At 41.9% G+C, this 26,113-nt stretch overlaps 1 protein-coding gene across 1 annotated transcript in view; it reads left to right on the forward strand.

The window, feature by feature from the left end:
* The first annotated feature begins 15,281 nt into the window (after nt 1-15,281).
* Nucleotides 15,282-26,113, forward strand: part of PAK1 (p21 (RAC1) activated kinase 1) — an 82,063-nt gene continuing 71,231 nt past the window's right edge. Inside the window, exon 1 of the mRNA XM_065882864.1 lies at nt 15,282-15,404. The gene's annotated coding sequence lies outside the window, so the exon portion shown is untranslated. The remainder of the gene's footprint in view (nt 15,405-26,113) is intronic.

Genomic DNA, 26,113 nt, shown 5'->3' on the forward strand with positions numbered 1-26,113 from the left:
ATGTGTGTGTGTGTGTGTGTGTGTGTTTGGTGGGGTTAGGGGGTGGCCCTGGTGGTGGTAGTAGTCCACGAGAGACGGCTTTGGGACTGGGCTTTGCTTGTGAGGAGAAATCTCACAGGATTGTATGCAAAAATTAAATTGGATGATGGATACGACTGTGCTTTGTTGATTGTAAAGAACTGCATAGGGCTTCCCTGGTGGCGCAGGGGTTGAGAGTCTGCCTGCCGATGCAGGGGACACGGGTTCGTGCCCCGGTCCAGGAAAATCCCACATGCCGCGGAGCGGCTGGGCCCGTGAGCCATGGCCGCTGAGCCTGCGCGTCCGGAGCCTTTGCTCCGCAACGGGAGAGGCCACAACAGTGAGAGGCCCACGTACCGCAAAAAAAAAAAAAAAAAAAAAAAAGAACTGCATAAACGTTAAACGTTAGGGATTGTCATATCTTATAGAAGGTACTTATTTTCCGAAGCCTTGGCTGACACAGTGGAACACTATAGTTGGAGTCCAAGCTTAATTGAGAAGAAAGATTTCAGTGGCAAGAAAGATGGGAGCTCATTAAAGAGAAATCTGTGTCTAAAAGTGTTTTGAGTCTAGGAGCCCTTAAAATGGGATATACCTTTTAAAATGGTCTTATGCTTTGACGACACAGTGGACCTTCAAACTGCTTTTGGATTTATAAAGAACTTATTTATAATCATCTTTTTAAAGAAGCACTTGTGTTGCTGCAGGATTTTAAATATTTAGGAGAGATATTTAAGGCAGCCTTGAAAACAAGAATATATCCTGGGATATAAGAGGAATCAGCAAGACAAAAGGAAATTAGGCGGCTGGGCCAAAATGTATGTGATGCTCTTATTGTTTAGATTTGTTTGGATTCAGTAGGTATAATTGTTGAGAACCTTCTATGTATGAGGCTTTGATTAGGTACTGAGGGAATGGAAGTGAATGAATGAAACATTCCCTTACCAAAGGGACTTACAGTCTGGCTGGAAATGTAAGACACCTGTGGTAAATAAGGTGAGAAGAGTTTTCATGAGGTGCTCTAATATCCTAAGGGAGGAAGACCTATTCAAACTTTTGGGCAGGACTGCATCAGAGATGGCCAGTTAGAGGAGAGGACACCTGAAGATTAAGAGTTTTCCTGGAAACAAAGGGAGATAAGGAGAGATAAGGCTATTCCAGTCAGAAATAGCAGCATGAACAAAGGCATGAAGGCTTAGAGTAGTACCTGGTACTTAAAGCACTCAACAAATAGAGATAAATTCCTTAGAATTTAATGCTGGGATGTTGCAACTAATGAGACTGTGTGTTGTCCCTTTTTTGGGGAGAAGGTGAGAGCATTTTTAGTTTGTTAGGGTTAGTGACAATATGTTAGGCTGGAGTGTATTATTTTCTCTACTGTTCTTTTTTTATTGAGGTATAGTTGGGGTAAATAGTCTATGTTTCAGGTGTACAACATAGTGATTCACAAATTTTAAAGGTTATATTTCATTTATAGTTATTATAAAATATTGGCTATATTCCCTGTGTTGTACAATATATCCTTATAGCTTATGTATTTTATACATAGCAATTTGTACCTCTTAATCCCCTGCCGCATCTTTCCCCTCCCCATTCCCCTCTCCCCACTGGTAACCACTAGTTTGTTCTCAATATCTGTGAGTCTGCTTTTTTTGTTGTTGTTATATTCACTAGTTTGTTGTAGTTTTAGATTCTACATATGAGTATTTGTTTTTCTCTGTCTGATTTATTTCACTTAGCATAATACCCTCCATCTGTGTTGCTGCAAATGGCAAAAATTTCATTCTTTTTTATGGATGAGTAGTATTCCATTGTGTGTGTGTGTGTGTGTGTGTGTGTGTGTATGTGTGTGTGTGTGTATCACATTTTTATCCATTCATCTGTTGATGGACACTTAGGTTGCTTCCGTATCTTGGCTATTGTAAATAATGCTGCTATGAACATTGGGGTGCATTTTAATTTTCTTCAGATATATACCTAGGAGTGGAATTGTTGGATCATATGGTAGTTCTATTTTTAGGTTTTGGAGAAACCTCTGTACTGTTTTCCACAGGCTGCACCAATTTACATTCCCACCAATAGTGCGTGCATGAGAACGGTTTTCTCCACATCCTCTCTACCACTTGTTATTTCTGGTTTTTTTGGTGATGGCCATTCTGACAGATGTGAAGTGATATCTCATTGTGTTTTTAAAAAAAATTAATTAATTAATTTTTGGCTGTGTTGGGTCTTCATTTCTGTGCGTGGGCTTTCTCCAGTTGCGGCAAGCGGGGGCCACTCTTCATCGCGGTGCGCGGGCCTCTCACTGTCGTGGCCTCTCCCGTTGTGGAGCACGGGCTCCAGACGTGCAGGCTCAGTAGTTGTGGCACACGGGCTTAGTTGCTCCGTGGCATGTGGGATCTTCCCAGACCAGGGCTCGAACCCGTGTCCCCTGCATTGGCAGGCAGATTCTTAACCGCTGTGCCACGAGGGAAGCCCTCACTGTGGTTTTGATGTGCATTTCCCTGTTGATTAGTGATGATGATAGGCTGGAGTATTTTTTAAAAAACCAATTTATATATGGAAGGAAGGTATAAGTAAGAGTTAACTGAAATGGATAGTTGTCATTTGTTTTTACTGCACAGCACTTTGTGTCCCCCGTTTTTTAAAAAAAATTATTTGTTTTTTTATGGCTGAGTTGGGTCTCTGTTGCTGCATGCGGGCTTTCTCTAGTTGCGGCGAGGGGGGGCTACTCTTTGTTGCAGTGCGCGGGCTTCTCATTGCGGTGGCTTCTCTTGTTGCAGAACACGGGCTCAAGGCATGCGGGCTTCAGTAGTGGTGGCACACGTGCTCATATGGGATCTTCCCAGACCAGGGCTCGAACCTGTGTCCCCTGCATTGGCAGGCGGATTCTTAACTGCTGTGCCACCAGGGAAGCCGCGTGTCCCCCGTTTTATGAGTCTTCTTGGTGGCAAAGATGCTGTCCCCTAAAGGAGATAAAAATTTAGATACTTGCTTCTCAAACTTCCTTGCTTCTAGGGCACTGGCAGTGACCTAGCTTTCACCAATACCGTATGCCCACACCGCACTTGGTTTAGGACTTAATGACATGAGAGAAAAGGTAATGAGGAGCTAACTTTCTCTCTTTGGCTGTAGAGGCAGGTAGCATCACCTGCAAGGTTGAGTTTCTGTCACTGAAGTAGCATTGATGCTAGTGGCTGTTGCACTCAAGCCAAATTCCTGCACTGCCAGAAGAGGTCTGGTGCTTACATCCAAGAATATTCTGACTTAGGGGTCAGCAAACTATAGCCTGTAGGACATATTTGGCCAGTTGACTGTCTTTGTAAATAAAGTTTTATTAGAATACAGCCATACTCATTTGTTTATGGCTCTTTTTGTGCTACACAGGCAGAGTTGAGTAGTTGACACAGCAATGATACGACCTGCAAAGCCTAAAATATTTAGTCTGGCCTTTTGCAGAAAAAAGTTTTCCAATCCTTGCTTCAACTGATGATGGTTGTCTCATAACAAAACTGATATACTTCTTCCATTAGACAATGAGAGTTAATAGTTTGAATTTCACTCCCTTCCTTTTGTTTTTTTTTTTTTTTTTTTTGCGGTACATGGGCCTCTCACTGTTGTGGCCTCTCCCATTGTGGAGCACAGGCTCTGGACGCGCAGGCCCAGTGGCCATGGCTCACGAGCCCAGCCGCTCTGCGGCACGTGAGATCTTCCCAGACTGGGGCACGAACCCGTGTCCCCTGCATTGGCAGGCAGACTCAACCACTGCGCCATCAGGGAAGCCCTCCTTTTGATTTTGATTTGGCTTCCAGGATACACAGAGCAAAATTCGGTCATGAATCGCAATAGCTACATTCAGTGTGGGTTTTTTGGTACTTGCTGTGATTTTCTTCTACTTTATGACCTATACCCCATTGATGATTACTGTTGTCCTAGGATGTCTGTCTGTCTGTCTATCTATCTTATCTTTTATATGTGCAAGCAACTTGAAAGCCATTTTTGAAGAAGACAGAGTTATAGCGTTATTCTTATAAAAATAAGGACTTACTAGGAAGAGTGATTGTCTGGTGTCTGTTACTGTGCAGTCCTCCTTTTATATCTACTCTGTATTTTTAAAATTTGCTAGATGATCTCCAATCTCATGCTAATAAGAGAAATTCATTTATGGTTAGAGGCCAGTGGCTGATAAGGGATAGAGGATTCAGACTAGTAAGAATCCTCTTCCTCTTTATTCTCTAGTATGCTTCTTGTTTGTGTTAATTAGGAATGTCTTCAGCTGTAAGTAGTAGAAAAACCTAACAATGACTTAAAATGTAGGGATTAGCTTTCTTGACAAGAAGTCTGGAGGAGAAAGGATGGTTGCTGGCGTGGGTTCAGTTACTCACAATACTATTTGGATTCCAGGCTATTTCTGTTTTTCCAGTCTGCATCCTTAGAGTGTTTGCTTTCAGCCTTTGTGCTTATGATCTCATAGTTACAAGATGGCTACTGTAGCTCCAGCAGGAATGTTCGAGGAAGAAGAAAGGGGGAAAGGCAGAACTAGCACGTCTTCTATGTCCTATTTTGTATTTAAAGCAACCATTTCCCCAGAATTCTTAGAAGCTTTTCATGACTTTACTGGCTAAAACTGTGTCACATGGGCACACCAAGCTTTGAGGAAGGCTGGGAAAATGAATATTTAGTTGTCTCATTGCCTTCCTGAACAAAATTAGGGTTTATTTAGCGAGAATGAAGGGAAGAATAGTTATTGGTTAAGCATTTGAAAGTCATTTGACTTTGATGACTTTTTAATATGGTTTTAAAAAATGTATTTGTACTCTATATCATTCCATAAAAATATGTCGTGGTACCTACATTTTATTAAAGTTGCCATATTCTGGTCTGGGGATATAATAGTAAATGGGGACATAAAGTAATTTTTCAGTCTAGGGGTGAAAAGGTATATGTTTTAATCTGCTAGGCTGGGTGGCTTAAACAAAAGAAATTTATTTTCTCACAGTTCTGGAGACTGAGGAGTCCAAGATCAAGGTTCTGGCAGGATTTGGCTTCTTGTAAGAGCTCTCTTCTTGGCTTACAGACTGCTGCCTTCTCACTCTGTCCTCGAGGCAGAGAGAGAGAGACAGAGAGAGATTCTAGTATCTCTTCCTCTTTTATAAGGACAGCAGTTCTGTTTGATCAAGGTTACTCCCTTATGACCACACTTAACATTTTTTTCCTTTAGAATTATTATATTAAATTATAAATGTATAACAGCTTTTAAACTCTACCCATGCACTTAAATTTTTTTTAAAGGAAAAACGTTATGTCTTATTGCACCATGATCCTGGCTAATAGCTTTTCAAAACTTTGAGAAAAATCTTAAAAAAGGTTTCACATGTCACCTGAAACTTACAAATTTAACATTATCAAGGAAGGACTGCTTCTATATTCTTACAAAGACCACTAGAAAGAAACAACAATTAAAAAGCTAAGAAACTGTCTCAAAGGCTTTTTTTTTTTTACAATCCTTCCTCCCCAGTAGGTAATGTTATTAAATAATCCAATCCATTCACAAAATGGTTCTCTGCATCTCCTCTGGTGTAGTCTGCATATTTATGCATGACTGAGATGAGAGTTTCCTTAACATTGTTATTTTGATAACCTGAAGCTGTTCTGTTACCTCTGGGCTCTCATCCTCTCCTATTTATACAGTGAAGCCCATGGTAAATAGAAACGAGCTCAATATTGGCTTCTCCCTCCATAACCCCCACTTCCTCCACTGCCTCCTGGACCATAGTTTCCTCCACCATATGGTCCCCCCTTGTTCCTGCTACCACCAAAGTTTCCACTTTTCATTGAGCCATAGTTAGTAGGTTGCTGATTATAATTTCCAAAATTATTAAAATTTCCACTTCCATAATTTCCTCCTCCATAGTTGTCATAGCCATCTCCGTAGCCCCCACCCTGGTTGCCATATCCAGGTCCTCCACCACCATATCCTTCTCTTCCTCCTCCATAACCAGGGCTACCTCCAAAGTTACCACCTCCAGGTCCTCCTCCATACCCATTATAGCCATCCCCAAATCCACGACCACTTCCATATCCATCAGATCCTCCTCTGAAGTTACTTCCTTGACCTCATTTAACTTTAATCACCTCTTTATAGGCCCTGTCTCCAATACAGTCACAGATGGGGTTAGGGCTTCAACGTATGAATTATGGAGGTAAGGAGGGCAGAATTCAGTCATAATAATATATTAACAAACACTTTTAGTAAATTGAGATAAGTGGACAGATTGCTCTGAGGACCATAAGTAGCAGTGGCTAACTCTGTTTGAGGGAGTTTGGAAAAACCTTGGTAGAGGTGGTGACATTTGAACTGAATCCAAAAGGATAAGCAGAGGGGAAAATTATGGGAGAGTAGTTTGTTACTGCATCCTACGTGTTGAGAGGTTGATTGAGGGTGTTAATACTTTAAAGATTATCCATTTCATTATTGTATACTTCTGATTATTATAATGTTCTTATATTGATATAAAATAGAATGCCCTGTTACTCTCTCTGTTTCTATTTGATGGAGAAGACAAGGTGATTTGTATGGCATATGACAAGATAATCACTCTTGGGCAACCTCTTCTTTAGGCCAATTCTAAGATTATATCCACATTTCTGGCCTTCATTGGTCTTTCTAGTTTCTTCCTGACTGGTCTTTCCAGCTCCACTTATTCATTCACTTATTCATCCATTCAGCCATTACTTACCAATCTCCTACTGTGTGCAAGGAATAGTTCTTAGGTCGGGGGATAAAGGAAAAGTTTTTGCTTGTGGAGCATATTTTCTATTGGTGGGAGTCAACCAAAAAGCAAACAAATATGTCAGTTGATGGTAAGTGCTATGGATACAAATAAAGCAGAGTAGGAGGGAATAAAGAGTGCTGAGATGGGGTGAAGAGAGGTTCCTGTCATTTTATGAAGAGTGGTCAGGGAAGACCTCTGATGAAGTGATATTTGAGTAGAGACCTGAAGGAAGTGAGGAAAGGAGTCATATGGATATCTGGGGGAAAATGTGTTTTTAGGCGGAGTGACCATAGGTACCAAAGCCCAGAGGTGGGAGTGTACATAGCCTGTTGGTGGAAGCCATTGTGCCTGGAGCAGTGTGAGCGAAGGAGAGAAAAGTAGGAGACCAGGTCAGAGATGTAGCAGGGTAAGATGGGGGGTGGAGGAGGAGGATAGAGGTAAGATCATGTATGGCCTTGTAGGTCTTCATAAGAACTTTAGCTTTTACATTGAGGGACTTGGGAAGCCACTGGAAGATTTTGAGCAGAAGAGAGTGATGTGATCTGAGACTTACATTATAAAAGGATCATCTGGGAGGCAGGAGTGGATCTGTTAAGAGTCTACTGCAATACTCTAAGTCACAGTTTCTGCACTATTAACATTTTGGGCCAGATAATTCTTTGTTGCGAGGGGCTGTCCTGTGCATCATAGTATTATTAGTAGCATTCCTGACCTCTGCGCATTAGATGCCAGTAGTACCTCCTCAGTTGTTTCAACAAAAATTTCTCTAGACATTGCCAAATTTCTCCTTTGGAGAAAAATCTCTCCCCGCTAGCCTCCAAATATTGAGAACCACTATTCTAGGTAAAAGTTGCTGATGGTTTGGACCAAGGCAGTAGCAGTAAAGGTAATGAGAAGTGATTGGATTGTAGATATATATTGAAGGTAGAGTTGTTAGGATTTGCTGGTGACTTTGAGGTAAAGGTGATAGAAAAAATGGAGTCAAAGATGAATCAGATTGGGATTTCCCTGGTGGCGCAGTGGTTAAGAATCCGCCTATCAATGCAGGGGACACAGGTTTGAGCCCTGGTCTAGGAAGATCCCACATGCTGCGGAGCAACTGAGTCCGTGAGGCACAACTACTGAGCCCACGTGCCACAACTACTGAAGCCCATGCATCTAAAGCCTGTGCTCCACAAAAAGAGAAACCACTGCAATGAGAAGCCCACGCACTGCAACAAAGAGTAGCCCCTGCTCGCTGCAACGCGTAGCAACGAAGACAAAACACGGCCAAAAATAAATAAATAAATTTTTATATATTAAAAAAAGATGAATCAGATTTTTGGCTTGGGTAATTGGAGGAGTAGAATTGCATTGAGATGGGGACAGGTGAAGAAGGAACAGATTTTTGGATCTGTTAAGTCTGACTGCCAGTGACACAGGTTTGTCTTCTGTTGTCTTTAAAAATGCTCTGTTTCTTGAAAGTAAGAAGTAGGTCTCCTCATATTTTCATCCTTTGTGACTGCACTGTATCTGGCATGTAGAACAAATTCAGTAAATGGTGAATGAATGATGAGATTATTTTACTATTTCCTTGAATGTCTAGATTATTTATTATTTCCTAAACAGAGCTCATGCTTTTTCCTCCTTTGGGCCTTTGCTTTTGTGGCTCCCTCAAGGGGATTCTCAACCCTCACCCCCATTCTCAGTACCTCTATTTATGAAAATTCTACTCCTTTTTAATACCCAACCCAAATACTGTTTCCTTCACAAAACTTCCCCCAGCTCTACAGATGTAGTTGGTGTCTCCCTTCTCTGTACTTTTTGCCTTGTTTGAACTTCGTGTACATTTTGATTTAGTTAGTTGCTTTGTATCTGACTGGCACTGAATAGATTTTTGCCTTTTTCCCCCCTTTTCCATCCTTCCATTGCTTATTTCTTTTCTTGAAGTATTTTGGTAAGCCATTATTGTTATCTATTTATTTTATTCTCCACCTCATTCCATAGTGCTTAATAGACAACTGGCTCTGCCATGTAATTACAAGAAAGAATGGTATATTAGGTGACTATTTTAATAGAACCCAAATCATCATTGTTGACTGACTTCCTCCTACATTTTTTTTAAAGACTTTATTTTTTTAAATTATTATTTTTTATTTTGGCTGTGTTGGGTCTTTGTTGCTGCGTGCAGGCTTTCTCTAGTTGCGGTAAGCAGGGGCTACTCTTCATTGGGGCACGTGAGGTTCTCATTGCAGTGGCTTCTCTTGTTGCGGAGCACAGGCTCTAGGTGCGCGGGCTTCAGTAGTTGTGGTGCACGGACTCAGTAGTTGTGGCTTGCAGGCTCTAGAGCTCACGCTCAGCAGCTGTGCGCACATGGGCTTAGTTGCTCTGCGGCATGTGGGATCTTCCCGGACCAGGGCTCGAACCCGTGGCCCCTGCATTGGTAGACAGATTCTTAACCACTGCGCCACCAGCGAAGTCCCCACTTCCTCCTACATTTAACTGGTAATATCAGAAGTTGTAATTCTCAATCAGTAAATGTATTGGTCTTAAATTATTTGTGGTTGCACAAGAATCAAATAAAAACAATCACTTTCAAATCCTATAGCTGCTATCAGTTGAAACCTGTAATGTCTAAACAAATTTTGCTAATTATTACCGATCATTAGCCTTTGTATAGTGTTAACAGTGGTTGCAAACTCATATGCTTGTAGAAGTCAGCTGAATGACCTGAAAGGGCCTGATTAGGCTAAGATGACTACATAGACAAAACATCACTGGTCAAGATCCATGGGTTGAATGAATAGTTTGTGAATTATTTACTTTGGAAAACCAAAGGACTATATAAATGCAAGGAGTAATTGCACTTAAAACAAGTTAACTGCTAACTTGTGTAAACTTGGGCCAGTTATTTGATATATGTAGGATTTTATTTCTTTCATTGACTATGTAGTTTAGTCTTTTAAAGTCCCTTCTACCTCATTTGATTCTGCTTTTTCATTTCTTTAGCTAATAGTTTCTTCCTTGATTATAATTTGCTAGCCCTCAGTAATAAATAAAATGCTGGCTTCTTATTAATATACCTCAATTTCATGAGTCTTGTATTTCATCAGAGGAAGCCATGGTTAGCCAAGCTTCCTATAGCAGTACCCACCATTGAAAGAGACAGCATGTGAGCTGGCTGGTCTGCATTCTATAACCAAACCAGCATCTGGTTTTTGAGAACTGAAATCTAGAATAGAAGATGCCTGAATTTGATCTTCCTTGCTAAAGATATTAGTGGTCCTGCCTTATACTATATGATACATGTTTTGTAGTTTCTTCCATCTTATCCTGTTTATTTTGTTTATTCAGTTTTCTAGTACTTTTTAGTTTTATGTATGCCACTCTCCCTTATTAGTGGTGATTCCTGGAGTCATAGGCCATTTCTAGGTCATCTTTAATCCCTGTAACCAAGTACAGGCAAGGGCACATGGTAGATGTTTGATAAATGTTTGAAGAGATAGAATACTGACTAGATTTGCAGGTGATAAAGACTAGAAGGAAAAACTACTATGCTAGATGGCACAGAGAGAGAGAGACAGAGAGAGACAGAATGAGCGAGTGAGAACGAGTGAGCTTGAAAAGGTGGGTTGAAGCCAAAAAAGATGAAATTTAAGGTGGATGGCAGTGAAGTGCTGTATTTTGAGTCTGAAAGAAATAGCAAAATATGGGGAGCCTAGAGGAGACCTAGCCTGATGCTATTCTTATGAAAATTGTGGTTTTGGCTGCCTAAGGCCAGTGTCAGCCAAAGGCACTGCAGTGGCTAAAAAGCTAGCGCAGCTTCAGACTGAATTATGAGAAGTACAAAGTATAGTTAATGGAGGTGATAGTCCAACTACGTTCTATAGGGGATAGACTGCCCTTAGACTATCACCTTTCCCACAGGGTACCAGGCAGTAAGAGGGTCATTGCAAACAGGACTGTGTTTAGTGGAAGGTGCCCTAGTTGCACCAGGGTGATTGCAAACAGGACTGTGTTTAGTAAAAGGTGCCCAGATCACTCAAAGTAGAGTTTGAACTGTTCCCAGTCTGCAATGAGGTAAGCGTAGAAATTGAGAGAGTTTAGAAACTTTTACAATAATTTGACAGAGTAATTTTAGGTCTAATGAATCTAATGAAAAAGAAAATGAGGTTTATCTTATATGTCTTTTTTGTTTGATATTTGCCCTTTATTTTTTATTTTATTTTAATAGACTTTATTTTTCGAGCAGTTTTAGGCTTATAGAAAAATTGACCAGGAAGTACACAGACCTCCTGTGTACTCCATCTCTCCCACTCCTCCCAGCACTTCCTCTATTAACATCTTGTTATCAGTGGGTACAATTGATGAATCAGTATTGATACATTATTATTAACTAAAGCTCTTTGTGTTGTATATTTCTATGGGTTTTGACAAATGCATCGTATCAGGTATCCACCATTATAGTATCATACAGAATAGTTTTACCACCTTAAAAATGCCCTGTGGGGACTTCCCTGGCAGCCCAGTGGTTACAACTCCGAGCTTCCACTGCAGGGGGCATGGGTTCCATCCCTGGTTGGGGAACTAAGATCCCGCACGCTGCGCAGTCAAAAAAAAAAAAAAAAAAAGCCCTATGCTTCACCTGTTCATCCCTGCCCCCACTTTCTTAGCCCCTGGCAACCACTGATCTTTTTGCTGCTTCTATAGTTTTTCCTTTTCCTGAATATTATATAATTGGAGTCAGCCTTTTCAGACTAGTTTTTTCACTTAGCAGTATACATTTGGGGTTTTTCTAGGTCTTCATGGCTTGATAGTTCATTTCTTTTTTTTTGCGGTACGCGGGGCTCTCACTGTTGTGGCCTCTCCCGTTGCGGAGCACAGGCTCCGGACGCTCAGGCTCAGCGGCCATGGCTCACGGGCGCAGCCGCTCCGCGGCATGTGGGATCTTCCCGGACCGGGGCACGAACCTGTGTCCCCTGCATCGGCAGGCGGACTCTCAACCACTGCGCCACCAGGGAAGCCCAATAGTTCATTTCTTTTATTGCTGAATAATACGCATTGTATGGATGCTTGTCTATCCATTCATCTATTGAAGAATATCTCGGTTACTTCTGAATTTTGGCAATTATGAGTATGGCTGCAATAAATATTTGTGGACAGGTTTTTCAACTTATTTGGATAAATGCCTAGGAGTGCAATTGCTAGATTGTATGGTAAGCCTATATTTAGCTTTATAAGAAACTGCCAAACTGTCTCTCAGAGTGGCTGTACTATTTTGCATTCCCCCAGTAGTGAGTGAGAATTCTTGTTGCTGTACATCCTCACCAACATTTGCTGTTATCACTCTTTTGGGTTTTAGCCGTTCTAATAGGTAAGTAGTGGTATTTTGTTGTGTTTTAATTTGCAAGTCCCTAATGGCATATGATGTTGATTATCTTTTCATGTGCTTATTTGCCATCTCTATATCTTCTTTGGTGTGGTGTCTGTCCAGATTTTTTTTGTCCATTGTTTGGTTGGGTTGTTTGTTTTCTTATTGTTGAGTTTTAAGAGTTCTTTGTATATTTGGAATATAAGTCCTTTATCAAATGTGTGTTTTGGTAATATTTTCCCAAGTCTGTGACTTGTCTTTTCATTCTCTTAATACTGTCTTTGGCAGAACAGAAGTTATAATTTTTAAATAAGTCCAAGTTATCAACCTTTTCTTTTATGGATTGTGGTTTTGTTATTGTATCTAAAAAGCCATCACCCAATCTAAGGTCATCTAGGTTTTGTCTTTTGTTATCTTCTAGTCATTTTATAGTTTTGCATTTTACATTAAGGTCTGTGGATACATTTTGAGCTAATTTTTGTGAAAAGTGTGAAGTCCGTGTCTAAATTTTTTTGCAGGTGGATGTCAAGTTGTTCTCGCACCATTCATTGAAAAGACTGTTCTTTCTCCATTGAATTTCCTTTGCTCATTTGTCAAGTATCAGTTGACTATATTTGTGTATGTCTATTTAGGGTCTCTATTCTGTTCCACTGATATATTTTTCTGTCCTTTCACCAATAACACACCACCTTTATCACTGTAGCTTTATAGTAAGTCTTGAAATCAGGTAGTATTAGTCCTCTGATAGATATCTATATGTAGCTATAGTTATATTGATCAGATACGTTGCCTAGGCTACATCCCAGACCAGTTGAGTCAGAATCTCTGCTAGGACTTCAGTATATATTTTTAAAGCTTCCCTGGTAATACTGATACACAGGGCAAGTTAAAAACTGCCGTACTCAAACCATAAACTTCTTGAAGGTGTAGTCCTGTTCGATGGTGTGTATGTCTCTGGTGGCTTGTACAAGATGCTTAAATAGTTATTGAATAAACAAATGATTAAAAGAACTGAGTGTGTTTATTCTGGAGAAGAGAAAATGTGCATGGCCTTGATAGATCACCATATACACATATCTGAAAGCCTTTAATATGATTTGGCATTGAAGGATGTTTTCTGAGTGCTCTAGTAGCCAGAATTGGAAGTTTACAGAGAGGCACCTGGCTGAATATTAGGAAGCACTGTCTCATAGTGCTCGTTGCAGATGAGCTTTCTGTTCCTGCATATTCCAGCAGAGCCTATCTGTAAGAGCAAATGCTGCATGGGATGGGAAGTTGGGTAAGGTCAGATGTTATGATTATTGATGATTACTTTGAAAAACTATGTCCAAGACTGCAGACTCTTTTTGGTTCTCCTCTCATTCATAAGTTGAAGGACAAGGGTGTGGGCCCAAAAGAACATCCTAAAACTACTTTGAAGCTGAGTTCTCATAGTGCAGCAGATCCCTCCAGTCTGTATTACTGACCGATTCTCTGTGTGGGCAAGGGGATCTTCAAGAAATTTCCTGTCTCCTCTACCAAATTTGAGACTTTGATAGTTGGAATAGCACAAGTACTCAGGGTCTGGGAAAGGTGAAAAATACTTAACAGAAGAGCTCTTTCTGTCCTCCTGGAGTTCTTCCTCTACATCCTTCTGCAATTAGATTACTTTGAGCATATCAAATGGAGGTGTAGACCTCTGTCAGGGAAAATTTCTCTCTAGCACACTTAAATTATTGATCAGACATAATGCTGGTTACCTGCTCTTTGCCAGGCTGTAGGGAGAGGGATATGGTAGTCAATACAAAGATGACTGACATGGCAGAGAGAAATAAAGCATAGGCTTAGGAGTCAGACCCAAGTTGGAATGACTCAGCCATTTACCAGCTGTGTGGTCCTGGGGAAGTCACTGCCCTCTCTCACTCATCACATCCTGTCTTTTACCGAGTTTGGCTGCTGCTTCTTCCAAGCTGTATGCTTAGAATATTCTTGTTTCTTCTCATCTCTTCTTCCAATATGTTATTCTAAATCATTACCGTCTTCTTCTGCCTGGAGTTCTGAAAGAATCTACTGATTTGTCTTCTTATTTCCATAACTCTCCCCTCTGTTCTCCATTCAGCAGTCAGTGATTTTTAAAAAATATAGATTAGATCTTGTCATTCGGCTTAAAACCTTCCAAAGCTTTCCCATTGCTAAAGCCTAGAACAAATCCCAGACTCCTAGTTATGACCCACAAGAGACCATGCATAATCTGACTCCTGACACCTCTCTCAAGAGCAAGACATAGAGGGGTAGTTGACGAGGTAATTTTACGTCCTACGGAGCATTTGGAAATGTGTGAAGGTGTTTATTATTGTTTCAGTTATTGAGGGGCACTACTAGCATTTAGGGGGTCTGGACCAGTGTTGATAAATATTCTGTATTGTTCTGCTCAGGGCCCTTTACAATGCCTCATTCACAATATGTGTTTAAGAAATACTTATTGTACAAAACCATATAATTCCTGGAACTCAGTTTTGACACATGTGAATTGGTAGTGTGTCTACTTCATAAGGTTGTGGTCAGACAGACATAAGATTTTGTAAAGTACCTGGTACACAACAGCACTTAATAAATAGTAGCTGCTGCTGAGCTTTCTTTGCTTAGAAGCAGCTATAAGCGTCCACCCAGTGTTTTCCCTAGGGCATTAGAATTAGCACCTGACCCCTTTGTTCGAGGCGGTGGGTAGGCTCATTTCTTTCCTTGAAGCCTAATCTGATAGAATGCTAGGTCTGATTTGAGTTGTCCTGGAGTCCAGACCCAGCTGGAGAAACTAAGGCACAGGGGAGCTCTGGTTCTCTTCGTTGACTCTGGGGCCCACCCAGGAAGCTCTGACAGTCCCTGGAAAGCCTGGATTCACTGAGAAATTACCTCCTGCTGAAGACTAGGTTGGGGAGAATAGCTGAGAGGGTGGCAAGGTAGTAGTCTCCCCGCCTTCCCTCAGAGCCTCTTTGCAGAAAGGAGAAGCGCGGTTTTCTCCCGCCTCCTTCCCTCCCTTATTTCCCCGCCCCTTCTGCTTCGCCAACCCTGGAGCACAGCTTTCGCTGCGCCCTGCGAGGGCGGGAGCGTGTTGCGCCCTGGAGCCAAAGCTGGGGCGGCCGAGCTGCTGGGAGCCTGGCCCCAGCTAAGTAGAGCCACCTGGGTGGAGCCCAGGGTGTTGCGCGGCCGGCCAGGCGTGAGGGAGGTGCGGCTCTGCTACAAAAACCGTAAGCAGAGATGCCGGGGCCATATCCCGCCGCCAGGTAATGCTGGCCCACCCTGGGGCGCGCTCAGCTGCGCGGTGCTGGGGCGGGGGGTGGGGGGGGGGTGGGGACGTCTCTGCTGGTTTCCGGGGAGTGGTGACGCGAGTCCGGTAGATTTAGGGTCTCTTCCTTTAAGAGACCCTAAGTGAGAGAAGGGGTTTAGGGTGGAACCCCCAGATGAGCCCACCCAGGCCTAGGCCATCCCTGGAATCAGAGCTCTGGCTAGGGAAGAGTGTGAAGGGGAAGCTGGTTTTGGAGGAACTTGCTCTGCCTCAGGAGCCTTGCCCCTTTGTAAGCACCCTTCTGCTTGGCGGCTAGGGTGATGCTTCCCTCAGCCTTGGATTAGCAGCTGGCCTGCTGGGACCATGGGGGCTTTTCTCTTGGGTGCTGGGGGGGGGGGTGCATTGCATTATAAGTGACTTGTTAAGAGGTGGAGTAAACTGAGAGCTGTGAGACCTGGGGTGGGGTGGGGTGGGGGGGCTGGTCCTGTTCAGGCAGCCTCTGTGGGGCCTCAGTTTCCTTACCTGTGCAATGAAGGGCTTGACATTTTGTTTGTGACTCTGGCATTTTCAGGCTGTCAAACTGCCTTTTGGACAGGTGAGTTGGTAAAAGCCCTAGAATGGACTGCAGAAATGTCCCCCTCAACACTGTAGGAGATAGGCAAACTTGGGAAACAGACCTTGGAGGCAAACTTGGGAAAAAGACCTTGGTACCCTGTCTTCCAGCCAGTCTTTTGAATGGCATCTTACTGGGCTGCTCAGGACCCAGTGGCTTCACAGACGAGGCAGAGGTTGAGAATGCTGATTATTTTAGTGTTGAGTGTAGGTATATTGGGTGTAGGGAGATGGGGTTGGGAAGAAGCAGATCAAGGTATATTAATGGTTTTTCTCCAAACTGGCCAATTGTTCGATACTTGGGCATAAAGCTGCTTTAAACTTGGCTGTCTTCTCTGGAGCTTCCTCCATACTCCGTCAAGCTAATGACAGACCTTGAGGCTGTGTAATGTCTTAATCACTATAATTCTTTCCTTTTTGATCATCTGAAACTAAGAAACACATGTCAGGCCTGATACTAACCTACCTTGATTATTTTGGACTGCCTTCCTCCCCCCAGTTGTTCTGTGACTCTACCTCCTTATCATCTTCTCCCCACTTTTCTTTCTGCTTCCTACTCCTGAACATTTTTCCTGTCCTGCGCTCTACCCACCTTTTCTCCCATCCCCGCTTTCTCCATTCTTACTGCTCCCCTTTCTAATCCCTTTCCTCTCATGCTTCGCCTTTCTAATCCTTTCCCCTCCATAGCAGATTTTTCCTGATCACTATCTTATGTACCATCCCCATCCCTGTCCCTTCATATTCACACGAACTACTCTTTAATTTTTATTATGGACTTGACATTGTATATTTATTTGCTTATTTCTTTGCTTCTCTTACTAATCCATAAAGTTCATGAACACAGGGACTTTGTCCTGTTCAGCTAGATTAGTATTGGTACACTGTAGATGCTAAATAAATGTTTGTGGAATGACTGAATATGTGTGTGTGTGTGTGTGTGTGTGAGAGAGAGAGAGAGAGAGATTGATTAATGTAGCTGCTGAAGGAGGAGATCATTCCAGGTGAGAGGAGGGAGTACAAGCAAAGGAGTAGAGGGAGAAGAGAGAATGAGAGGATGGCTTTTGATGGGAGAAGGGTCACCTCCTTCATTGTAACTGGGTGGTACAGTGCAGGGAAGCATACAGATTTAGGAGTGGGAAGATAGAGTTCTTCTGCAAAGATTTCTGTTTTCTCATTGAAAGTTGGCTCATTGGCTAAGGGAAGGGGTGAATGAGAAGCCCAGTTGATGCTCATTTGAGGCAAGGTAATCATAAGTAGGGAGAGCCTCATAATTTTCAAGCTAAAACAGTCAACCAGGTAATGTTCTCTAGGATACTCAGCTCTTTCAATATAGAGACAGTTTGGAGAGAGTTGAGCTCAGCCATCCCAAAGCTGGGATTTTGTCAATTGAATTTTGGAAAGGGAGAGAAGGCAAGGGGGTTGATTGTTCTTGTTTTTGTTTTTTATCAGATTTACTTTGCCTCAAATGAGCATCAGCTGGGCCTCTCATTCACCCCTCCCTTAGCCAATGAGCCAATAGTTTGTTCATACTGTTATGAGCATGGGTGTACAGATAGCTCTTACAGACCCTGCTTTCAATATTTTGGGGTATATACCCCAGAAGTAGAACTGCTGGATCATATGGTAATTCTGTAATATTTTTAATTTTTTGAGGAACTGTTTGCTCTACTGTTTTCCATAGTGGCTGTACCATCTTATATTTCTACCAGTAATTCATAAGGGTTCCAGTTTCTCCACATCCTCACCAACACTTGTTGTTTTCTGGGGTTTTTTGATAGTAACCATCCTAAGGATATAAGGTGGTGTCTCGTAGTTTTGGCTTGCATTTCCCTAAATATTAGTGATGTTGAGAATCTTTTTTTTGTGCTTGTTGGCCATTCATGTATCTTCTTTGGAGAAATGTCTATCCAAATCCTTAGCCCATATTTGAATTGGGTTGTTTGTTTTTTTTGTTGTTGAATTTTAGAGGGTTGATTTTTTTTTTTTTTTTTTTTTTTGCGGGGCCTCTCACTGTTGTGGCCTCTCCCGTTGCGGAGCACAGGCTCCAGATGTGCAGGCTCAGCGGCCAAAGCTCACGGGCCCAGCTGCTCCGCGGCATGTGGAATCTTCCTGGACCGGGGCACGAACCCGTGTCCCCTGCATTGGCAGGCAGACTCTCAACCACTGCGCCACCAGGGAAGCCCAGGTTGATGGTTTTTGATGTTTAAGTGATTTTGTTGGACTATGTTTAGGGAAAAAAGAAAGTGATTGTAGTGGGGACTAACCGATAGTGGATTGGAGCTCAAAATAAAGTCTGGGAATTGTAGTGGAAGTTCTTGAACAAGTGAGCTACATGGATAGGAAGTTGTGTTTGGAGTATATATGATTCTCTCTAGATATTGGAGTCAGTGAACATTTTGAGGATAAGGTCCAGGGTGTGATCATGGGAGTGTTGGTTAACTTGGACTATAGGTCAGCAAATGAAATAGCCAGAGTATTGGAAGGGTCATCATTGTGGCTGTTGAATCACCTAGAATGTTAACTGGAAGGGTACAGAAGAACACTGATCTAGGGACCTTTGAGTGGAGTGTCCAGGAAGTAGGTATTAGGCAGCAAGGGAGTGTGATAGCAGCCAGTGGAGGCTACTCAAAGGAACAGAAGTTTTACAAGAGGAAGAAAAAGGAGCGGTTTGGAAATGGCACTGAAAATTAAGGACCACACTGATAGGTTGGATGTAAGAGAGAAAACAGCCTTCAGTTGAGAGAGGTGCTAGAGAAGTCTCTTTCTCAGGAGATAACCAAATTTCTTTTAAGGCAAAGAGGCAAGGGGAATGAGCCCATGACAAATGGGAAGTTCCAGAGGAAATAGTGGGAGGGATCCAGAGTCAGGAAAGGGTTGAGGAATTTGGTCAGATTAGAGGACATACAGGAAAGGTTGGGTATGAGAGTTTGGGTGGTCAAGGCTGTCTGAAGTAAATGGACACTGGAAGCTTGATTAAATTAGTTGTGATTCTCTTTTAAAGGAGAGAGGGCAGTCTATTTTCATTCTTTTGTTCCTAATACTTCCAAGAGAATATGTTCCTTTGAGGCAGCGTGTGGCAGTGTGGGAAATCATAGGATATGTTCAGGAAGATTGACTGGAAGATCATCTATCTAGGAGACAGCAGAATAGATTCCAGTGTTTCTTGGGAGGTTAAACTAGATCACCTTATTGGTTCCTTCAGCTCTCAGATTGTATGAGCCTCAGGTTTTAGTGATTATTTTCTCATTTCAGGCCATCCGTGGGGAGGGCTGGAGGTTTGAAGCTTAAATTTGAATTTTTCCCTTAACTATTGGGAATAGCTCAATGGGGGATACAAGTCAGGAATTTCCCAAGATGGTAGGAGGAGGATTATAAGACATTTGGTGCTGGTTTCTGTGAGTGACTCTAGTGACTATCTGCAGGGGTGATAGGGGTGAGGAAGATGTGTAGTATTATTGGTAGGGGGAGGAGAGGGTGAAGGTATAGGGTCAACATAAGTTAATTTAAGTCTCTGACTCCAAATCTCTCTGCCTTTTCCATTTCACTTTGCTGCCTCTCATACCTCTCCAATTGTAGGAAGTTTTCCAGGTATTCTGTTTCATTGAGTGATCTTAGCTAAGTTGCATACCCTTATGGGTTTCATGTTAGAACTATGAAATAAAGATTTGAAACTAGCTGATTTTTCAAGATCCTTCCAACTCCTGTGTTTTTCTTCTCTAAACCAGGCTGCATTTTAGTCAGTGAACCGTTACTAATTACCTAGTTGTGCCAGGTCTGTGCTGGGTGGGACTCGGGGACACAGACATTAATCAGACTTAGTTTTGTCCCTTGACGTGTTCATGGTCTGGTGAGGTTGATATCATGAAATATGGAACCTGCTGCATAGAATTATGTGTAAAATGCTATTAAATTTGGGGCAAGGTAGAAATAGGAGGGCTGTGTGAAGGTTTTGTAGAGGAAGTGAATCAAGCGGGGTCCTGAAGAATGAGTAGGAGTTTTCTTGGCAGACAAGTTGGGACATTTTAGGCAGAGAGAACAGTGTGGGCAAAGGCAGTAGCCTGAAAGCAGATTGGGTTGGAATGACAAGTTTAGAGATAGAAGAGGTGAAACTGGATAGATGAGTGGGGGATGAGAACAGGTGTTTTTTGAACATCTATTTTGTGTCAGGCAGCATGCTAGGAGCTTTTATATATGCTTTTCAATTCTCATGATAGCTCTGTAAAATAGACAATCCTATTTGTATTTTTAAAAAGAGGAAACTGAGGGTCAAAAATTAAAGTAGCTTTCCTAACAGCTCAGAAAGAGCTTCCAGTTTTCCTCCCTGCTACCTCAGCAGTTGCTTTCTTGTTGCTAAACCACTGCGAGTGGCTGGAGGCTGCATAGCGGGAATGTCTTTGACTTGTCAGAAGGACATCCTTCAGCAAATTCAAGACTGTAGCATTCCAGGCTTCTGCCAAGAAAACCTCCTGGCACAAATTAATTAAAGATCAGATTCTCATAACCAGGTGTCAAGGGCATGCAGTACTCCCCAGTCTCAGGTGGAGTGTTGAGCATGCCAGTCTTAGCAGCTCTGAGTTGTTGGAACTGAGAAATGTGATTAATACATGAGATAGGTTTTATTTCTTTTTTCCTTCCGCATCTTCATTTAAATAATGGCCTGAGGTAATATTAAAGGTTATCTAGTCCATTCCTTTGCCTCTAGAGTGAACAGTGAGGTATGGTATAGTGGAAAGAGAGGTGATTCTGCAGTCACACAGACTTCATTTCAGGTTCCTGCCTCTGCTCTCCACTAGCTGTGTGACCCTGGGTGGCTGGCAGCATCTCTGAGATTTTGCTTCTTCTGATTTGTTCACTCTTTTATCCCCAGCACCTAACACAGTCTGGCAAACAGTAGGTGATGAATAAATATTTACATGAATGAATGAGAAAAATAATACCAACCAAATAGATTTCCAGGTTTTCTTGTACACTCCATTAATGTTAGTGGTTATTGAAATATCAGCCCCAGGTGATGGCTGAAACCCTATTTGTAAAGACGGTTAGTCCAGGAGGTTCAATGGGGATACTCTTAAAAGGATTTTAGCAACTTTGTTAGGCAATTTAGAGAACTCTCCTAAATTCCGAGTCCCATTGTGTGAGCTCAAGGCACCACAGAGTCGTTAGTGCAGATGGATAGCAGCTGGTCCCCTCCTCCAGGGAACACTTCTTTGCTCATTGTCATCCCTCAGCCTTTTTTAATCAACAGCGTCATCTTTTATTTTTAACATGGGACATTCATTGTACAGTTCTAGAACTGCTCAGAAAGGACCATTTTTCTGACTAGCGCTGTATGTATTGCAGAAAATGAAAGGTCCTCTGTGATTGCTGTGTCCTACTTTTTCACCTTCATGTTGCGTTCTACCACACTGTACTCTCACACGTTATTCCTGTGGTCTGGGATATATTTGCCGTCATCGTTCTCTGTCAAAATCATTCATTTTATTGTCTGTTTTCCTTGGTCAAGGTAATATACCAATGCCTGGGCCTATCCCAGACCAACTAAAATCAGAGTTAAAGCAGTGGTATTCCACCCCCCCCCCCCCCCCGCACCCCTGCTGCCCCCGCTTTTTAATTAGGAAAATCTGAAACATACAGCAAAGTTGAAAGAATTTTATAGTGAATACCTGTGTAATCGACATGTAGATTCTTCTACCATTAACATTTTCATGTTAACTTGCTTTATCACATCCATTATATATTATATTGACATGTATATTATATCACATCCCTATGTTCATCCACTAATGTATCTTTTTAAAAATGCATTTCAGAGTAAATTGCAGATATTAGTATACTTCCTCTCTTAAGTACTTCATCTGGTGTTTTAAAAAGCTCCTAGGGAATTCTAATAGTCCAGAGTCAAAGACCACTAGTCTGACCTATTTATTCTTTAAGCCCCTACTCTTTCTTTTTTTTTGGTTGCACTGCGCAGCATGTGGGATCTTAGTTTCCCGACCAGGGATGGAACCCGTGCCCCCTGCAGTGGAAGTGTGGAGTCCTAACCACTGGGTCACCAGGGCATTCTCCTAAGCCCCTACTCTTAACACCACTTCTTCTGTGAAGCCTCACTGATGACCTCAGTTTAATATAGTCTTTCCTTTCTGTCTCTTCTGACATTTTACTGCTTGTACTATTCTACAGCACTGTTTACAATTGGCCTGACGTTGTGGTTTTCTAGGTCCTGTCTGTCTTGCTTACTAGACCGTGAGAACCTCTAGAGTTGGGAACGTATTCATTTATTTATCTCTATATCCCTGGTTTCTGGCATAGCACCTTATGAGTAAGTACTCATTAAAAATTATTTATTTGAATTGTACTTGAATGAAGAGCCTACAAGTGCAGTAAAAGGTGTACATAACTTTCACGTGGCTGATTTGAGGACCAAGAAATTATTTATCTTCTCTGTTGCTTAGCTCATGGCAGACATTTAGTAAATATCAATCTTAAGTCCCTCCCAAACATGTTTATGTATTTCTGTATTTGCCATTGGCTAGATTTGACGGATCTAAATGTAAATCAGAAGTAGCATAGTTTAGGTCAGAATAGGTACAGCGGGGTGAGAATTACCTCAAGTATAGTTGGAAAATCCTTTGGCAGAGAGTCAGAAGACTTGAGTTCCAGTCCCCACCTTTAAATTTCTGTGTGATCTTTGGCAATTTCTTTCTGCTTTTTGGACCTCCGTATTCCTGTTACGTGAGGGGGTCAGATTAGATGACCTCTGAGGTTGCTTCTGGCTTTGATGTTATGTGTATCTTAAAATCTTTGATTATCTTGGCTGTGATTTATACTTGTGGCTGTGGAATCCAGATGTGGTAAAGTAGAAAGAAGTAATTGTTGGTGAACATACTCCTCTGAATCCCTGACTGGTTTTGTTCAGTATGTAAAGTACCTTGTACATACTGGCTACTTGAAAAGTGTTTTCTTTCCCTTTTTTCTACTCTAGCACTGTATCTTTATGCTTTTTATAGAAAAAGAAACATAAATCACCTCCCCTCCTTGGTTGCCTCTTGACTAGTGTCTGTCTAGAGACTGACTGCTCAGGAGGAAACAACAGTTTGCAGCTCATAGGTGAAGAGAGTTCTATTAGGACTATAGCTAGTAAATAACAGAACCAGGACTTAAACTTGTCTGATTTTAACTCCAGTCATCTTTTTACTATATCGCCCTGCCAGTGGCCCTTTTGAAACCTCACAGTGATCCTACATTTATTATAGAGTCATTCAGTTGATTAATAATTAGTACTTCAGTATAATTAGTTGCTTATAAATTATTAGGCTCCCTGAGCCTCTGGGGCATTGGTAACACATGGTCAATCTGTTTTTCTCTCTGTTATATCAGTTTGTCATCTAGGACAGATAAAGGTTAGTAAAGATTTTAAGATACACATAACATCAAAGCCAGAAGCAACCTCAGAGGTCATCTAATCTGACCCCCTCACGTAACAGGAATACGGAGGTCCAAAAAGCAGAAAGAAATTGCCAAAGATCACACAGAAATTTAAAGGTGGGGACTGGAACTCAAGTCTTCTGACTCTCTGCCAAAGGATTTTCCAACTATGCTTGAGGTAATTCTCACCCCGCTGTACCTATTCTGACCTAAACTATGCTACTTCTGATTTACATTTAGATCCGTCAAATCTAGCCAATGGCAAATACAGAAATATATAAACATGTTTGGGCTGGACTTAAGATTGATGAACTTTCATTCTAAATGTTGGCCTCGGGCTTAGCTTTATTCTGCAGCTTGTCAGAAGGCGTTGGCTTGTCATCCTTCCAAATCTTTGACCAGCAGAGATTGCTAGAAGATTTAATATATATTTGGTCATGTTATTCAAGAGCTGAGTGTATTTCTTGCAAATCAAAACTACAATGAGGTAACATCACACTGGTCAGAATGGCCATCATCAAAAAATCTAGAAACAATAAATGCCAGAAAGGGTGTGGAGAAAAGGGAACCTTCCTACACTGTTGGTGGGAATGTAAATTGGCGCAGCCACTATGGAGAACAGTATGGAGGTTCCTTAAAAAAACTAAAAATAGAACTACCATACGACCCAGCAATCCTACTCCTGGGCATCCGGAGAATACTGTAATTCAAAAAAAGATACATGCACCCCAATGTTCGTTGCAGCACTATTTACAATAACCTGGACATGGATGCAACCTAAATGTCCATCAACAGAGGAATGGATAAAGAAGATGTGGTACATACATACAATGGAATATTACTCAGCCGTAAAAAAGAACAAAATAATGCCATCTGCAGCAACATGGATGGACCTAGAGATTGTCATACTGAGTGAAGTAAGTCAGACACAGAAAGACAAATATCGCTTATATGTGGAATCTAAAAAAAAAGGGTACAAATGAATCTTCTTTACAAAACAGAAGTAGAGTCACAGATGTAGACAACAAACTTATGGTTACCAGGGGATAAGGGTGGGGACAGATAAACTGGGAGATTGGGACTAACACATACACACTACTGTATGTAAAGCAGATAACTAATAAGAACCTGCTGTATAGCACGGGGAACTCTACTCAATACTCTGTAATGGCCTATATGGGAAAATAATCTTAAAAAAAACAGTGGATATATGTATAACTGATTCACTTTGCTATATACCTGAAACTAATACAACATTGTAAATCAACTATACTCCAATAAAAATTTTTAAAAAAGAATTCTTTTTCCTATCAGGATTGAAATTTTGGACTTGTTTTCCTATAAACAAAGTTTAGAATAGTGTAGGTTTTAAAATGTGCTAATTATTGTGCTAGGTATAGATGGACAAAATGACCTCTGAGTGGATCTATGAAGTGTAAAGAGAGTAAAGACTTGTGCAGAAGCCATAGGAAAGAACTGGATGGAGGGCTGCAGAGAAACTGGAAAGTAGTGTAAAAATATTAAGTCCAAGTAAGTTCAAAGGAAAGGTTCAAGAAGGCACAAACTTGTGTTCTGTGAGTATAGTTGAAAGTACTGGCAATGTTTAGCACTGAGAAAATAGATTTTGGGCGGTGGGGGGAGTCTTGAGAGATGATTTCAGGTACGTAAAGTTCTGAAGAGGCAATAGACTTTCGCTGAGCAGCCCTCATCTAGGATTTAGAAATAATAGATAGAAGTAGTGTTTGTTCATTTGTTGTTCATTTATTTATTCATTTGCTTGTTCATTTGTTCAACAAATCTTTACTGATTACCTGTTCTGTGCCAGGCCTGGTGTTGGGGATTGCGATGACTGAACTTTGTTCTTGAGGAGTTCATAGTCTTAAGTCTGGCAGGGAAGGGAAGTGCAGGGAGAGGCAAATGTGTAAACAAATAATTGCAATTCAGTGTGAGAAGATAAAACAATATAAGTGGGGGCTTCCCTGGTGGCGCAGTGGTTGAGAGTCCGCCTGCCGATGCAGGGGACATGGGTCCATGCCCCGGTCCGGGAAGATCCCACATGCCGCGGAGCAGCTGGGCCCGTGAGCCATGGCCGCTGAGCCTGCGCGTCCGGAGCCTGTGCTCCACAACAGGAGAGGCCACAACAGTGAGAGGCCCACGTACCGCAAAAAAAAAAAAAAAAAAAAAAAAGGCAATATAAGTGAGAGCTCTCTAAATGAGGTCACCAAAGATAGAATAGGCTGACTTGTGAGACTGTAGATTTCCTATCACTGGAGGTTTTCAAGCACAGGCTAGATGACCTGGTCTGGAATGTGGTACAGAGTATTCAAACATTGTATTCCAACAACAGATTTTAGGTTTTAATAATTTAGAATTTTTTTTGAAAGTGGTGATCTACCACCTAGAGTTCTCCAAACACAGTGGAAGAACTGAGAAATGAAGAAAAGCCTTATCAGAAAGGTTGATGAAGCCTTTCTTTTTTTTTTTTTTTGCGGTGTGCGGGCCTCTCACTGCTGTGGCCTCTCCCATTGTGGAGCACAGGCTCCGGACGCGCAGGCCCAGCAGCCATGGCTCACGGGCCCAGCTGCTCCGCGGCACGTGGGATCCTCCCAGACCGGGGCACGAACCCGTGTCCCCTGCATCGGCAGGTGGACTCTCAACCACTGCGCCACC

The sequence above is a fragment of the Phocoena phocoena genome, chromosome 8, assembly GCF_963924675.1.
Source record: "Phocoena phocoena chromosome 8, mPhoPho1.1, whole genome shotgun sequence".
Lineage (NCBI taxonomy): Eukaryota > Metazoa > Chordata > Mammalia > Artiodactyla > Phocoenidae > Phocoena > Phocoena phocoena.